This window comes from Anomaloglossus baeobatrachus, chromosome 3, assembly GCF_048569485.1.
Source record: "Anomaloglossus baeobatrachus isolate aAnoBae1 chromosome 3, aAnoBae1.hap1, whole genome shotgun sequence".
NCBI lineage: Eukaryota > Metazoa > Chordata > Amphibia > Anura > Aromobatidae > Anomaloglossus > Anomaloglossus baeobatrachus.
The window spans coordinates 529,846,744-529,864,218 of NC_134355.1; the positions used below are offsets into that span (position 1 = coordinate 529,846,744).

The following is a 17,475-nucleotide window of genomic DNA, read 5'->3' on the forward strand; positions in this document are numbered from 1 at the left end:
GGTATACGTGATTTGGTAGCTTTATTCGTCAGGTCAGTATGACTACAGCGATACCAGATTTATATAGATTTTTAGGTTTGGCTACTACTACGCTAAAAAAATGCTTTTTTACAAATTAAAGGTTTTTTTGCATTACTGAATTTTGAAGGCTATAGTTTTTTTATTTTTCTGCTGACAGAGTCATGTGAGGACTTGTTTTTTTTTCAGGATTAGTTGGAGTTTTTATTGGTACAATTTTGGGCCACTTAATATTTTTTGATCGCTTTCTATTCCGCTTTTTGTGAGGCAGAATATTGAAGAAACAGTAATTCAGGATTTTTTTTTTAACACCATTCACAGAGTCATAAAAGTGATGAGAGCTTTACTCTTCAGGTAAGTACGATTACAGTGTCACTAAATGAGTCAATATATTGGTCCAAAATGGTGTTGCATCCAGGAGGAGGTGGTGTCCAGTCAGATATTTTTCTTGTTGTCTAGTCTGACTTGTTTTTGGCTGCTTCAAGTCTTTATCATCAAAGAAATCCTTCAGTCTCAGACTTCTGAAGTATTGTTCCATGGCACTACAGGTTCTGCTTTGTCTAGAGGTTTCGTAAAATGTAAGACCTCTGCAAAGCACACTGAGTTCTACATTAGTGGGTTTGTGAGATGACAAATTAACACAGCTGGCTGTACCTGTGTCCTGGCAGTTTTGCTCCATGCTGTTGTGCTTAGGGGGAACTCGACTGGTGCTTGAATACAATCCTGCTAAAGGATGAAGTCTGTGGATTGTGCAGGAGGTAATGTCGGTAACCTTGGTTGTCTAAATCTGTGCTCATTTCTTGGTGCTCTAGGGTAGAAGAGGTGGGAGAGGGTAATGAATTATTCCAAAGTGACAAAAGCTTATCAGGAGAGTTGTAACCCAAAAATAGAGGGTATTACATACTGTCCCAAACAGTGACATAGCAAAAGTCCATACAGTTTATTTTGGTTGTTTTCTATCAAAGTTCATAAAGAGCACAATTGCATGTATTGCAGAATCAACTATGTACCTGGTGTCTTACATGTGTAATGTCTTTTATTACACTAAGGGGTACTTTGCACACTACAACATTGCTACCCGATTGTAGCGATGCCGAGCGCGATAGTCCCCGCCCCGTCGCAGCAGCGATATCTTGTGATAGCTGGCGTAGCGAACATTATCGCTACGGCAGCTTCACACAGACTTACCTGCCCTGCGACGTCACACTGGCCGGCGACCCGCCTCCTTCCTAAGGGGGCGGGTCGTGCGGCGTCACAGCGACGTCACACGGCAGGTGGCCAATAGAAGCGGAGGGGCGGAGATGAGCGAGATATAAACATCCCGCCCACCTCCTTCCTTCCTCATTGCAGGCGGGACGCAGGTAAGGAGAAGTTCCTTGCTCCTGCGGCTTTATACAAAGCGATGTGTGCTGGCGCAAGAACGAGGAACAACATTGTACCTGTCGCTGCAGCAAAATTATGAAAATGACCGACACTACACAGATCACCGATTTACGACGCTTTTGCGATCGTTTATCGGTGCATCTAGGCTTTACACGTTGCGACATCGTTACTAGCGCCGGATGTGCGTCACTTTCGATTTGACCCCGACGAGATCGCAGTAGCAATGTCGCAATGTGCAAAGTACCCCTTACAGTGCCTTGGAAAAGTATTCACCCTTTTGGCCTTTTACCTATCTTGTGACATTACAATCCGTGTTTAAATATTTTTGTAATCCGATTTCTGTGTAATACATGAGCACTAAATATTCTCAATTAGGGAAGTAAAGTAAGACTAATATAGGCAAAATTAAATTTATGGGATAAAATAAACAAAAATTGGCATGTGCATATGTATTCATCCCTTTTGCTATGAAGCACCTAAACATTTCTGGCGCTAGTAATTGCTGCAAAAGGAGGTTCTACAAAGTACTGACTTTGTGGGAGGTGAATAGTTATGCACACTTACGTTTTCAGTTATTTTGTCCTATTTCCACTTGTTTGCTTCAAAATAAAAATAAAAACAAATGTTCACAGTTGCAGACATGTTCTTTACATGAACTGGTGCAAACCCTAAAAAAACCTGTGAAATTCCAGGTTGTGAGGTAGCAAAACACGAAAAATGCCAAAGGGGTGAGTACTTTCACAAGGCACTGTAAACTCGTTTTGCACAATTTAGCCGGCTGTACACTTAAAGTGAACCTGTCAGGTGCAATATGCACCCAGAACCACAAGCAGTTCTGGGTGCATATTGCAAATCCCTGCCTAACTGTTCTTGCATACACTAGCATAGATAAAGAGGTCTTTAGAAAAAGTATTTCTAAAGATCCCATATGATATAGTAATGAGCGCAGGGACTAGTTCCCTGGGCATTAGTTCCCTTGACTAGTCGGCCACCTTAACATGTAAGCATGCTCCTGTGGGCGTGCTAATGTAGCGCCCCTGAGACTGGTCACTACAGGGTATATCATTATATTCTCCCCGGGCAGGAAGATGTTAATCTGGTAAGTTTTCACACACCTCACACCACCATACAGCATGGAGAAGCAGTCACTAGGAAAGGGTTAACAATGTTTCTACAAACACACAGTTCCAGGCAGGCGCCAGGTGGCCTCCACTAATTAGGTCAAGAGTGGTTGCCATAGCACCTTGTAAAAGTGGGGGCATGAGCAGTAAGGAGTAGAGAACATTGTAGTTTCACTTTTAGCCAGAACAAGCTTGGATACGAGACAGAGCAGACGCACAATGTGCAGCTCCCTGAAGGGGAGGCTGTCAGGCCTTCAGGGAGGCAGAACAGAGCTGTCTGGATGTAACACCAAACAGACAGCACAACCAAGCTGGGGCCAGTAACACCTAGAGAGACAGGACCCAGCACTTGTAAACGTGGACTAAAAGAGGAGCAGTCGCCAGAGCACAGGACTGAGCAAAGGAGATGTACAGAGCCTCAGTTAGGGTGGTCGCAGCGCGGCAGCAGAGAGGAAGAAGGGGGAGATGGGACAGAGGTCCGACCCACGAGAGACCCAGGCTGCCGGCCTGTACGGGCCAGGACCGGGGGAAAGTACAAAGTTGTGCATGGAGGAGAAAGGCCACAGATTACCAAACCGGATCCAGCCTCTGACATGCCTGGGAAGCAACCGGAGTCTCTGATGGCGAGAACCAGCACCAAGGATGAGATACCACCTGAGCCAGTAAATAAAGTGACTGGAACCCGCACCTCACCTGGTGACTCTGTGACTACCTGCCGCAGCCCTGCGCTCCGCCGCTCCTGTGGACTGCTGCCCCAATTCTCACCTCCCGGGATACCCCGCTCTATCCGTGCAGCGATACCATCCTGGCTGCACATAACAGCTGCCCCAGAGAGAGACTGTGTAGCGGCGGCGGCTAGTTCCTGGTCGCATACCGCAGGTGGCGCTGCAAAGCATCCCCATTCCCCATCCAGTACTGCCCCTGGGAGAGGACTAGTCACAGGAAGAGTCGGCGGTGGAGGAGGCCAAGATCACAGTCACCGCTGCAACCGGTGACACGCTTCCCAGGGGCCCGTCACCCTCATTCCATCCCCATCTGTACTGTTTGTTTGCTGTTTTTCTTTAACATGTAGCCGACGGGGTCACGGAGCCAGGTCAGGCCAGTCACAGCTACCCCAAGGAACCGCTGGCCCGGTGACGAGTACCCTAAGGCCCCGTGGTATACTACACTAATATCCTAATGAATGCACAGCATCAGAGGCATGGTCGCTCTCACCTCTGCTGCCACTGCTGTTTTTTGGCTCAGTGCACACGATCAGAACATCCCCAGACTTCCGGTCATGTGCACTATACCAGTTTAAAGCCTGGATGCGTACACTCGGCTTCATAGTACGCATGACTGTGTGGCACCCAGGGAGCAGGGGGTCGGTCTCATACCTGTTACTCATCGGCAGACCGATGCTGGTCGTGTAGTCGTGGCGGCCTGCCTGGTTTCGTTTCCCGAGATGTCTACAATAAATGGGGGTAGGAAGTGGATGTTGGAAGTGACTACACCACCTGTGGTATGCGGCCGGGAATTAGCTGCCGGAGATGTCCTCTGGGGCGGACGGTGATGCCGCAGTCAAGATGGTTCTGCTCCCCAAAGGCGGAGCGGGCCCCAGGAAGATGAGGGCCGTGGGGACGACTAGTGGCGCCAAAGCGCAGGGCGGTGACGCCGGCAATGACAAGGATGACATTGGGGCTGCGGTTCTAAGTTCTTTTTACTCATAGTTCGTAAGATGCCCCGGTGGTGCCACTCTCCGCCGCGATGGGCTCCAGCCGGTCCCGGGTAAAGCAGAAGCAATCACCGGTGTCTGTGGAGTGTGAGACCTTCCTCCTCTGCACTTACTTGTGGATCCCCATGGATTGAAGCAACTTGGGGACAACGGTGTTCTTTTAAAGTGTCCCATCCCGTATGCAGGTGGCGTGGATCCGCCATGGGGCCCGACCATGATCTTGACCCTAGACCCTATGTTTCACTGTGCTCCAGGAAAGTGGGTTGTGGGTGATGGGACTTTGAATCCCCATCCCCTGCAGATTCTGGTGGTCCAACGTGGAATATGTCCCACCCTATGGCTCTGCACCCTGCTTTCGCTGACACTGTGGGAACGGTTAGGCTCGACCTCCAACTACCATTTTCTCCTCTGTCTCAATAGCTCCACCGGTTGCCTCTTGCCCTTTTCCATTCTGCCCAGTTCTAGCAGGAACTCTCAAGCACTCTCTTCTACAACTGTGTTGTTCAGAGTCTCAGACTATTCTAAAGTGAAAATGTCTGTGTTCCTTACTCCCTCATTGCAGCCCCCACCTTCCTGATGACTCACTAGTAATTGTCCCAGAAACCGAGAATTTCCCAGGCTGTCTGGCTTCCTGAGTTGTGTAACTGGCTGACTAACTGGCTGGATGTTGAGTAAGTGAAAAACACTAGTGATTAATCTCCTCTTACTCGGAATAAGCATTGCACCTTAAATCAGATGCAATACCCTGTGGCGACTGAGCCTCAGAGGTGCCACAACTGGAAGTCCGGGATTTCTGATCATGCCCACTGAGCCGAAATCCAGCGTAAGGTGCGGTGTCAGCAGAGAGCAGTGAGCGCGACCATGCCTCTGATGCTGCACATTCTTTAGCATGTTAGAACGCTCACAGGGGCGTGCTAACATGCTAAGGGATCGACTAGGCAAGGAAATAACGCCCTTGCGACTAGTCCCTGTCCTCATTACCATATTATAAAAGACTTTAGAAATAGTTTTTCTAAAGATCTCTTTATCTATGCTAATTTATACAGGGACAGTTAGGCAGGGATTAGCAATATGCACGCAGAAATGATGGTGTCTCTTGGTGCATACTGCACCTGACAGGTTCCCTTTAAGTAAAACTAACTCTAATAGCCAAACTACTTATAAGGATGCCTATTGCAGGTTGCATATCAAGCTGTGCTGTGCTACACCGATGTTCTGTGCCCTTCATGATCACAAATAAATGTGGGCAAACAAGGATGGCATCACATATGTTGCATAGATAAAGAGTGGAAATGCAGGAGATCGGCTTTTGTCTGGAAGACAGAGGCTCTTCTGCTAAATGTAAATCAACTTTCCATCTACATGTGATAATTTTAGTTTTCTTCGGTTTGTGCACGAAAGATCCATCATTGTAGTAATTCATGTGGACACAAGCTTTCCATCACCTGCCAGCAACATTGGCTCAGTCTCTCCTAACAGGGAACACTATGCCTCCACTTAAAGGGAACCTGTCATCGGTTTTTTGGCCTATAAGCTGCGGCCACCACCAGTGGGCCCTTATATACAGCATTCTAACATGCTGTATATAAGAGCAGATGCTGTGTAAATATAAATAACACTTTATAATACTCACCTAACGGTTGCGCTGCAGTGGATTCTAGTCAGATGGGAGTTTCTGTTGTCTGGTGCCGGCGCCGCTTCTTTCGGCCATCTTTGTCGTCCTTCTTCTGTAGCCGGGGTGCATGACATGTCCTACGTCATCCACACTCACCGGCATTGAGGTCTTGCGCAGGCAAATCATCCTGAGCAGGGAAGATCAAAGTATTGTAGTGCACCTGCGCGGGACCAGCGAGTGTGTATGACGTAGGATGCATCATGCACACAGACTTTAATAGGAGGATGAAGATGGCCGGAAGAGGAGACCCCGGCATCGGAGAACGGGGACGCCCATCTGACTAGACTCCACCGCAGCATGACCGTTAGCTGAGTATTATAAAGTGTTTTTTACATTCTACACAGCGGCTTGGACTCTTATATACAGCATGTTAGAATACTGTATATATGAGCCCACTGGTGGTGGCCGCAGCTTATAGACCGAAAAACTGGTGACAGGTTCCCTTTAAGTTATCTCAGCGATAGGAGGACATCACTTATGAAGCCTCTCCTCCATGATTTAAGGAAGCAGTCCAGGAGATCAGGCACTGCTCACCTTACTGACTGCGGAGTATAAGACGCACATACATTTTTTAGCAATATGTTATCTTGTTAAAAAATTTTGTCTTATAGTCAGGAAAATATGGTTTTAAGTTATTTTGCTACAAACTATCAACTTATACTTTACTTTTTCAGGTTTGTATTTATAAAGCGCTATTCACATCAGCCTTAGATTTTGTCAGGAAAAATCAAGCTCATTGGCCTCTGCTTACAGAACCCAATTTACCCAACTGTAAGTGAAAACTATTTATTTGGTGCGGTGGTTTCTGTGGTACAACAGATTAAAAATAATCTGCCACCAGTATTTACAGTGCTGGCCAAAAGTATTGGCACCCCTGCAATTCTGTCAGATAATACTCAGTTTCTTCTTGAAAATGATTGCAATCACAAATTCTTTGGTATTATTATCTTCATTTATTTTGCTTGTAATGAAAACACACAAAAGAGAATGACACAAAAATCAAATCATTGATCAATTGCTAGCAATATCGTAGCGTGTAAAGCCCGCTCAATACTTGGTTGTACAACCTTTAGCCAAAATAACTGCGAACAACCGCTTCCGGTAACCATCAATGAGTTTCTTACAATGCTCTGCTGGAATTGTAGACCATTCTTCTTTGGCAAACTGCTCCAGGTCCCTGAGGTTTGAATGGTGCCTTCTCCAAACTGCCATTTTGAGATCTCTCCACAAGTGTTCTATGGGATTCAGGTCTCAACTCATTGCTGGCCATTTTACACTGTGTTCCAAATTATTATGCAAAAAATATTTTTTCATATTTTCCTAAATTAACTTTATGAATTGCAGTCATTGTTATTTTCCAGTCATCTACTATTCGAGTATAATTGAAATGTTTTTGATCAAACTGCCTATGAAAACAGTATAGTTTTAAAAATGCATGTTCCAAATTATTATGCACAGCAGAGTTTTCAACCTTTTTATTTTTACTTTGAAAAAAAAATGGTCAATTGTGAAATTATAAGCTTTATCAGCTTATTACAAAATGACATCAAACAGTTTTCAAGTCAAAACTTAATTCTAGGTGATGTTACATTTGCACATAGGACCCCTTGTTTGAAAGAAGCTTCTGAACTCTCTCGTCCATTGAATTTGTCATTTTTTGGATGGTTTGTGCTTCAATTGTTTTGCATGTGGACAGAATACCCTCCCAGAGCTGTTGCTTAGATGTGAACTGCCTCCCGCCATCATAGACACTCCTTTGATGATGCTCCAGAGGTTCTCAATGGGGTTGAGGTCAGAGGAAGATGGTGGCCACACCATAAGTTTGTCCTCTTGTATGCCCATAGCAGCCAGAGATGCAGATGTGTTATTTGCAGCATGAGACGGTGCATTATCATGCATGAAGATGATCTTGCTGTGGAATGCACGGTTCTTCCTCCTGAGCCATGGCAGGAAATGCTGTTTTAGAAACTCCACATAGATTATGGAGTTCATCTTTACCCCTTCAGGGATCCTAAAGGGGCCAACAATCTCTCTCCCCATGATTCCAGCTCAAAACATTACTCCACCTCCTCCTTAGCTGTGTTTTCATGGGGTGTCCATCAACCAGCCATCCTCCACTCCATCCATCCGGACCATCGAACGTTGCACGGCACTCATCGGTGAACAAAACAGTTTGGAACTCAGTCTTCATGTATCATTTGGCCCACTGGACAATTTCTGCTTGTGTGCAGTGGATAGAGGTGGTCGACAGGATGGCTTACGCACAGCTGCAAACCTCTGAAGGACCCCGCATCTTCTTGTTCTGGGGACGTTGAAGGCATCATCAGCTTCAAAAACTTGTCTGCTCTATGACAAGGCATTTTAGCAGCTGCTCTTTTTCCCTGACACAATTGCCTGTTGGAAAGAGTCCTCAATTTTTCGTTATCAGCACGCACACGTGTGTGCTGTGAATCAGCTACATACTTGATTGTGCGATGATCACGATGAAGTGTCTTGGCAATGTTGTTGGTAGTCATGCCTTGACCTAAATACTCCACAATTTGTTGCTTCTCAGCAGCCGACACATCCTTTTTCTTTCCCATTTTGGCAAAAAATGTAGGCTGCTTAATAATGTGGAACAGCCTTCTTAAGTAGTCTTGCCTTTATTTGGACACACCTTCCAAACTAATTTACACAGGCATCTGCAATTGCTTTCAGTGATATAAAGAGCCCTGACACACATCACCAGCAATGAGTTTAAATGACACACAAAAATTACTGACCTTATCACTCCTAAACTCTTTTTGCATAATAATTTGGAACACAGTGTAGTAGTCTCCAGTGCTTTCTATCAAACCATTTTCTAATGCTTTTTGAAGTGTGTTTTGGGTCACTGTCCTGCTAGAAGACCCATGACCTCTGAGGAAGACCCAGCTTTCTCACACTGGGCCCTACATTATGCTGCAAAATTTGTTGGTAGTCTTCAGACTTCATAATGCCATGCACACGGTCAAGCAGTCCAGTGCCAGAGGCAGCAAAACAACCCCAAAACATCAGGGAACCTCCGCCATGGTTGACTGTAGGGACAGTGTTCTTTTCTTTGAATGCCTCTTTTTTTTCCTGTAAACTCTATGTTGATGGCTTTTCCCAAAAAGCTCTACTTTTGTCTCATCTGACCAAAAAACATTCTTCCAAAACGTTTTAGGCTTTCTCATGTAAGTTTTGGCAAACTCCAGCCTGGCTTTTTTATGTCTCGGGGTAAGAAGTGGGGTCTTCCTGGGTATCCCACCATACAGTCCCTTTTCATTCAGACGCCGACGGATAGTACGGGTTGACACTGTTGTACCCTCGGACTGCAGGGCAGCTTGAACTTGTTTGGATGTTAATCGAGGTTCTTTATCCACCATCCGCACAATCTTGCGTTGAAATCTCTTGTCAATTTTTCTTTTCCTTCCACATCTAGGGAGGTTAGCCACAGTGCCATGGGCTTTAAACTTCTTGATGACACTGTGCACCGTAGACAAAGGAATTTTAAGGTCTTTGGAGATGGACGTGTAGTCTTGAGATTGCTCATGCTTCCTCACAATTTGGATTCTCAAGTCCTCAGACAGTTCTTTGGTCTTCCTTCTTTTCTCCATCCTCAATGTGGTACACACAAGGACACAGGACAGGGGTTGAGCAACTTTAATCCATGTCAACTGGCTGCAAGTGTGATTTAGTTATTGCCAACACCTGTTAGGTGCCACAGGTAAGTTACAGGTGCTGTTAATTACACAAATTAGAGAAGCATCACATGATTTTTCAAACAGTGCCAATACTTTTGTCCACCCCCTTTTTTATGTTTGGTGTGGAATTATATCCAATTTGGCTTTATGACAATTTTTTTTTTTTTTCATTGAAGACAAATTAGATGAAGATAATAATACCAAAGAATTTGTGAGTGCAATCATTTTCAAGAAGAAACTGAGTATTATCTGACAGAATTGCAGGGGTGCCAATACTTTTGGCCAGCACTGTACATTCCTGAGAACCCTGATTTCAGCAATATGTCACTTGCTGGTCTGTATGCTGTCATTTTGATACAATCACTGTTTTCTCTGATACAAGCTTAGCAGTTCTGAGCCCTGTATAATCCTGCCCACACCACTGATTAGCATATTTCTGACAATGTACAGTAGACACAAAAATCTGCTAATCAGTGGTGGGGGTGAGGTTACACAGAGTAGTTAACCAGGAGTTACAAGACACTGAGTCCTGCAGTGATAATCTCCTGCTGATAAAACCATTATTTTACTGAAATAGTAACATCCAGGCCATAAAGTGACACCTCGCTGGAATCAGGCTCTCAGCCACTTCATCATGATGTTCTCAGATTACATAGCAAAAACTTCCCAACAGATTGCCTTTAAACACAAAATTAAGATTTGAAGAAAGCCTTCTTTACTGAAATACTATTTTTCTGTTGGCTCATTTCCCCTATTTCATTATTGTGCATTTATTTCAGAATGGTATTTATTCTTAGAATGTATTGTGGACAACCACCCTCTAAAGGGAAGATAGAAAGACTGTGAATTATGAAAGCCAGAAGGGACAGCAGAAACCTTTCAAAAAATTGCAAACCGGCCCCCAGGTCAGGTGCAATGCATAATGAAAAGCAGATTGTTCATGACTGATTAGTCATGGTAGTATAAAGACAAAAACCTATAGAAAACAGAATCTTACATACCCAACATGCATTTTTATATTTAAAGACCTTTACAACTAATCCACATACAATGTCACGTTACATCAATGCTGTCACTCTTTTATATGAATAAACATATATAACTGTGTGCGATAGTATCCATTTTAGGCATACATTCACCTTTAAATATCATTTCACAGTTCACATACACTGTGTGCAGAATTATTAGGCAAGTTGTATTTTAGAGGATTTTTTTTATTATTGATCAACAACTATGTTCTCAATCAAACAAAAAGACTCATAAATATCAAAGCTTAATATTTTTGGAATTTGGAGTGGGTTTTTTTTAGATTTGGCTATCTTAGGAGGATATCTGTTTTTGCAGGTAACTATTAGGGAGGCTTTACATGTTGCGACATTGCTTCCAAAATATCATCGGGGTCACGTCGTTAGTGACGCACATCCGGCGCCGGTAATGACATCGCGACATGTAAATCCTAGATGCACTGATAAACGATCGCAAAAGCGTCGAAAATCGGTGATCTGTGTATCGTCAGTCATTTTCATAATGTCGAGTCGACCGCAGGTACGATGTTGTTTGTCGCTCCTGCGGCAGCACACATCGTTGTATGTAAACCCGCAGGAGCGACAAACATCTCCTTACCTGCGTCCCGACGGCAATGCGGAAGGGAGAAGGTGAGCGGGATGTTATGTCCTGCTCATCTCCGCCCTTCCGCTTCTATTGGCCGGCCGATTAGTGGCGTCGCGGTGACGTCGCTGCACTTCCCTCTTGAAGGAGGGATAGTTTGGCAGTCAAAGCCACCACATATCGCATGTGCGACGGGGGCGGGTACTATCGAGCTCGACATCGCTAGCCGATCCTAGCGATGTCGCAACGTGTAAAGTACCCCTTACTGTGCAGAATTATTAGGCAACTTAATAAAAAACAAATATATTCCCATCTCACTTGTTTATTTTCACCAGGTAAAGCAATATAACTGCACAAAATTTAGAAATAAATATTTCTGACATGCAAAAACAAAACCCCAAAAACTTAGTGACCAATATAGCCACCTTTCTTTATGATGACACTCAACAGCCTACCATCCATAGATTCTGTAAGTTGCTTGATCTGTTTGCGATCAACATTGCGTGCAGCTGCCACCACAGCCTCCCGGACACTGTTCCGAGAGGTGTACTGTTTACCCTCCCAGTAGATCTTACATTTTATGAGAGACCACTGGTTCTCTATGGGGTTCACATCAGGTGAACAAGGGGGTTATTTTTTCATCTTTTAGACCTTTACTGGCCAGCCACGGTGTGGAGTAGTTGGATGCATGTGATGGAGCATTGTCCTGCATGAAAATCATGTTTTTCTTGAATGATACCGACTTCTTCCTGTACCACTGCTTGAAGAAGTTGTTTTCCAGAAACTGGCAGTAGGTCTGGGAGTTGAGCTTCACTCCATCCTCAACCCGAAAAGGTCCCACAAGTTCATCTTTGATGATACCAGCCCATACCAGTACCCCACCTCCACCTTGCTGGCGTCTGAGTCGGAGTGGAGCTCTCTGCCCTTTACTGATCCAGCCTCTGGCCCATCCATCTGGCCCATCAAGAGTCACTCTCATTTCATCAGTCCTTTGAAAAAGCAGTCTTAATATATTTCTTGACCCAGTCTTGACGTTTTATCTTATGTTTCTTGTTCAAAGGTGGTCATTTTTCAGCCTTCCTTACCTTGGCCATGTCCCTGAGTATGGAACACCTTGTGCTTTTTGATACTCCAGTAATGTTGCAGCTCTGAAATATGGCCAAACTGGTGGCAAATAGCATCTTGGCAGCTTCACGCTTGATTTTCCTTAATTCATGGTCAGTTATTTTGCGCCTTTTTTGCCCAACACGCTTCTTGCGACCCTATTGGCTATTTGCCATGAAACGCTTGATCGTTCAGTGATCACACTTCAAAAGTTTGGCAATTTCAAGACTGCTGCATCCCTCTGCAAGACATCTCACAATTTGGGACTTTTCAGAGCCTGTCAGATCTCTCTTCTGACCCATTTTGGCAAAGGAAAGGAAGTTGCCTAATAATTAAGCACACCTTATATAGGGTGTTGATGTCATTACACCACACCCCTCCTCATTACAGAGATGCACATCAACTGACTTACTTAATTGGTAGCTAGCTCTCAAGCCTATACAGCTTGGAGTAGGAAAACATGTATAAAAATTATCATGTGATCAAAATACTAATTTGCCTAATATTTCTGCACACAGTGTATTCAACTCTACATAATAAGTTAAATAAACGGAGTTACTCTGTATGATATGATAACACTGATATTACCGCTATGTGGTGACTATGTAAGTTGTGTACAAGGTAGGCTTCCCAGTAGACAGCAACACCACGCACCAGGAAACGACTCTAGGCAGTTGGATTGATGAATGGTTGCTTTACTTTACAAAAACAGAAAGGCATCCAGAAAACAGAACAATATAAATACAATGCCTAAGGCCGACACCCCTGTGCTGCGCCACCGGTAACGGCGATTTATGTCGCCTTCTCACCAACCTTTGCATAACCAAGGAACTGTCTGAACTGTTGCCTAATACCTAGTAATCCCTCTGGGAAGCAGGAGTAATTGTATGTGTGTGAACACGCCCTACAAGTGGTGCAGCACAAGAGTTCACAACTTATCCACTCACACATAAACAAATCCCATAAACCCCCTAAACACCCTTAATTGCTGAAGCCTCACAGAGAAGGCAGATAGAAAAAAATGGGAAGACAAACCACACAGCTCAGCAACACAGTGTTGGAAATATTACAGAGCAACAGTCAATGCAAACGTGTGGCGCTGTCCCTTTAAAATTTTAAATGTAACTGTAAACTGACACAGCAGAGTGGGCAAGTCTTACTGTGTGTATGTAGTCGGCCCAACCAGAACAGATAGGTGTTTTGGTACCAAAACATAAAGTGTTGCATGCACGCAGACCTGTACCCGGATACTATGGTGTCCAGTTGCCATAACCAGAGACTAAAGGCCACTTTACACACAGAGATAAATCTTTGGCAGATCTGTGGTTGCAGTGAAATCATGGACATATTGTTCAATTTGTACACAGCCAAAAACCTGGCACTGATTGTCCACAATTTCACTGCAACCACAGATCTGTCGCAGATTTATCTCTGTGTGTAAAGTGGCCTTTAGAGATCCTCTCCCAGTGAACCAGCAACTGCAGAATAGTGAATCTCCGGCACAGGATGCTGCTCACACGCGTCATGGTCCTCCTTGCTAAACTCCAACACGAATCTTCTCACAATTCACTTAAGTGTTTCTGCGGCGGCTCATTCCGTTCGAACACCTCTCACTTTTCCTTCAGATCACACACAGCACCTCCTCAGCCCTCCAAGTCCAGTCAAGAAGTCTGTTGAGATGTTGCTATAGTAACCAAACAGTTGAATGCAGATACAAAATAGCGGCCTCTTGTGGCTGGTAAGTAACAATGCATACAATGAACAGTAAATAATTTGCAGCATTTCCCAGTGGATAAAGGTCACTAATACACACACACCCTCTCACATGCCACCTCACTTGAGGTTGGTGCCCCTGACACACCTCTCCAAATGAACTCATGCTGTGCATAGCGCTGTGGAGCAACATTCGCTGAAGACCGAGTGGTCCTTTGCAGAGGTGGAACATCCACCTGCTCTGGGACATTATCTGTTGGGAGAACCGCGGGTGGTATAACAATTTCTCTGGGAGACAAGACCACAGTGGTCATGGGGCTTTCAGCCTGTGGAGGAGTGGGTACAACCCACCAGGCAGCATCCACCAGGAGTTCCACTCCCACCACGTTAGAGTTAGGTGTTACCTCTGCAGGTGCAGGACCCTTAAATTGACACCTTCGAAGCATGTTACGATGGAGATTTATGGTCGGACCCCCAGTTCCCACTGGTTCCACCTCATATATAGGGATATCAGGTCCTACCCCTTCTTTACCACTTACGGTACTAGCTCCCATAGGCCTGGGTTCCTCTTCTCTCTCTACAGCAGCCAGGTAAACCTTTTAGAATGTGAGGTCAGCCATTGTCCAGGTCATTTCCTGCAGCTTGTCCTGTAAAAATGTGTTGGCTAACCATGCAATGAACTGATCCCGAAGAAGCCAGTCCACCTCCCAGAAGGCTCCACTGGCCCTTGGATCTCGCCGTTGTACTTCATTGCAGGGCAGTAAAGTACTGCATTAAGGTTTCGCCCTCCCGCTATGATCGATTAAAAAAAACAGCTTCACAGTTGTGTTACTTTGGTTTGCCCTCCTTGAGTTCCTTCCAACAGAGTGAATATTTTTTCTAGGGTGTCCTTCTCAGACTCAGGCCGTACCATTACAGTCCGTCCAACATCACCCTCTAAGGTATTTAATGCTAACTTGGAACCCAGCTCGGGGGTCAGGTTGCACATCTTAACTACGCTCCACACCTTTCAGTCCAGTCCTGCAACGTCATATTTGTGCCATGACATTTATGGCAGATGTTGCAACAGTTCTCCCATGGGAATGTACCCTGTCTGAGCTAATACCTGGGGTGTCAGTTAAATTGGCACCTGGTGCAGAGCTACTGGTGCCTCTACGTTCCGGTCCATGGCAGTTGCTGTATCCTGCCGACTACGCCAAATGTAAGTAGTGTACAAGGTGGGCTTCCCAGTATACAGCCAAACCACGCACCAGGAAAGCGACTCTAGGCAGTTGGATTGATAAATGATTGCTTTACTTTACAACATCATAAAGGCATACATAAAACAGGGGCCGACACCTCTGTGGTGCGCCTGCTATAACAGCGATTTATGTCGCATTCTCACCAACCTTTGCCTGACCAAGGGAATCTCTGAACAGTTGCCTAATACCTAGTAGTCCATCTGGGAAGCAGGAGTAATTGTATGTGTGTGAACACGCCCTAAGAGTGATGCAGCACAGGAGCTTACAATTTATCCACCTAAACATAAACAAATCCCATAAACCCCCTGAATACCCCTAATTGCTGAAGCCTCTCAGAGAAGGCAGATAGTAAAAGTGGGAAGGCAAACCACACAGCTCAGCAACACAGTGTTAGACCCCTTTCACACGTCAGTGATTCTGGTACGTTTGTGCTTTTTTTTTTCTACGTACCAGAATCCCTGACATACGCAGACCCATTATAATGAATGGGTCTGCTCACACATCAATGATTTTCCACTGAACCTGTCTCCGTGCAGCGTGCACGCGTGTCCGTGATTGCCGCATGGAGACATGTCCATTTTTTCTGGCATCACGGATGTCCCACGGACCACACTATGGTGTGATCCGTGAAACACGTGCCAGAAAAAAACGTGCTTCTAAAATAAAAAGCATTTTTACTGACCCGGCTCCAGCGACGCTCTCTGCAGCCCGTTCTGCCTGCTGCTTCTGAGCCGGCTCATTACTGTCGCGCATATTCATGATGCACATCACAGCCGACCCGAAAGCAGCTGCTGCGAGGGTCAGCGCCGGCCGGATGCTGCACCGCGGGAGCGATCAGCACTAAGGACAGCGGGAGCGGGCACAGGTGAGTTGATTTCTAGGTGCAATCACGGGCCACGGAGAATGGAGCCCGGATTGCACTTAGACAACCCACGTGTGCCGTGAATCACGGCACACGGAGGGACATGGGCATGTTTTACACGTCAATGAAGAACGTCACTGTTTTTCACTGACGTGTGAAACGGGCCTTAGAAATATTATAGAGCAACAGTCAATGCAAACGTGTGGCGCTGTCCCTTTAAGATTTTAAATGTAACTGTAAACTGACACAGCAGAGTCGGCATGTCTTACTGTGTGGAACCAGAAGGGATAGGTGTTTTGGTACCAAAACATAAAGTGTAGGGTGCACACAGTCCTGGGCCCAGCCTACCGTACCCGGGTACTATGATGTCTAGCTGCCATAATAAGAGCCTTGGAGATACTTTGACAGTGAACCAGAATTACCAGCAACTGCAGAATAGTGAATCTCCGGCACAGGATTCTCACATGCGTCGCGATCCTCCTCGCTAAAGTCTAACACAAATCTTCTCCCAAGTCACTTAAGTGTTTCTGCAGTGGCGCCTTTTTGTTATACACACCTCTCACTTTCCCTGCAGCTCACACACAGCACCTCCTCAGCTCTCCAAGTCCAGTGAAGAAGTCCGTTAAGATGTTGCTATAGTAACCAAACAGTCGAATGCAGATGTAAAACAACGGCCTCTTGTGGCTGGTCAGTAACAATGCATACAATGAATAGTAAATAAGTGTTTTGCAGTATTTCACAGTGGATAAAGGTCACTAATACACTCACACCCTCTCACAACTATATAGTGGTAGATACCGGTTCTGTAGATCAGTTCAGTTACAGCTAGTGACTTACATTTGATATTCTGATGAAGTCGTTCACTTTTCCCATCTTTTCCATCTGGCCCAGACCGCTATGACGACATCTCCAGCCATGACTCTTCTGCAGAGATTACAACAAAGACACATTTGACTTCTCACATTTTCAGCACCGTCCCATCTATTCCCAACCTGCACAATATCCTCATTCTACAGATACGCCAATGCTGAGATGCTGCTACTACGGTATATGTGTCCCTATTACTGCATTTGCTGTTTGATACAATAACAGTACTCCTAATACTGCCCCACATAGTAATGTCACTACTGTGTCCATAACAAAGTAAAATGTTTCATTTGTGCCCTTTAGAGTAAATATTGCCCCCTCCCCCTAGAAAATATCAATACCTTGTGCAAGTGCCCTGAAAACTGTGTTCACATTTTGCCCCTAGAAAGTAATAATGCACCTTTAACTGTCACAATACCCTGAGGGCTCCTATAACAATAAATAAGCTTCTTAAGTACCCACTTA

The 17,475-nt window shown here is 45.1% G+C and overlaps 1 long non-coding RNA gene across 1 annotated transcript in view; it reads right to left on the reverse strand.

Annotated features, from left to right (window-relative positions):
- Positions 1–291: 291 nt before the first annotated feature.
- LOC142295499 (uncharacterized) overlaps positions 292–17,475 on the reverse strand; it is a 65,967-nt gene continuing 48,783 nt past the window's right edge. Inside the window, exons 2-3 of the long non-coding RNA XR_012751474.1 lie at positions 16,981–17,067; positions 292–826 (exon numbers count right to left, since the gene is read on the reverse strand). This is a non-coding gene — a long non-coding RNA (uncharacterized LOC142295499). The remainder of the gene's footprint in view (positions 827–16,980; positions 17,068–17,475) is intronic.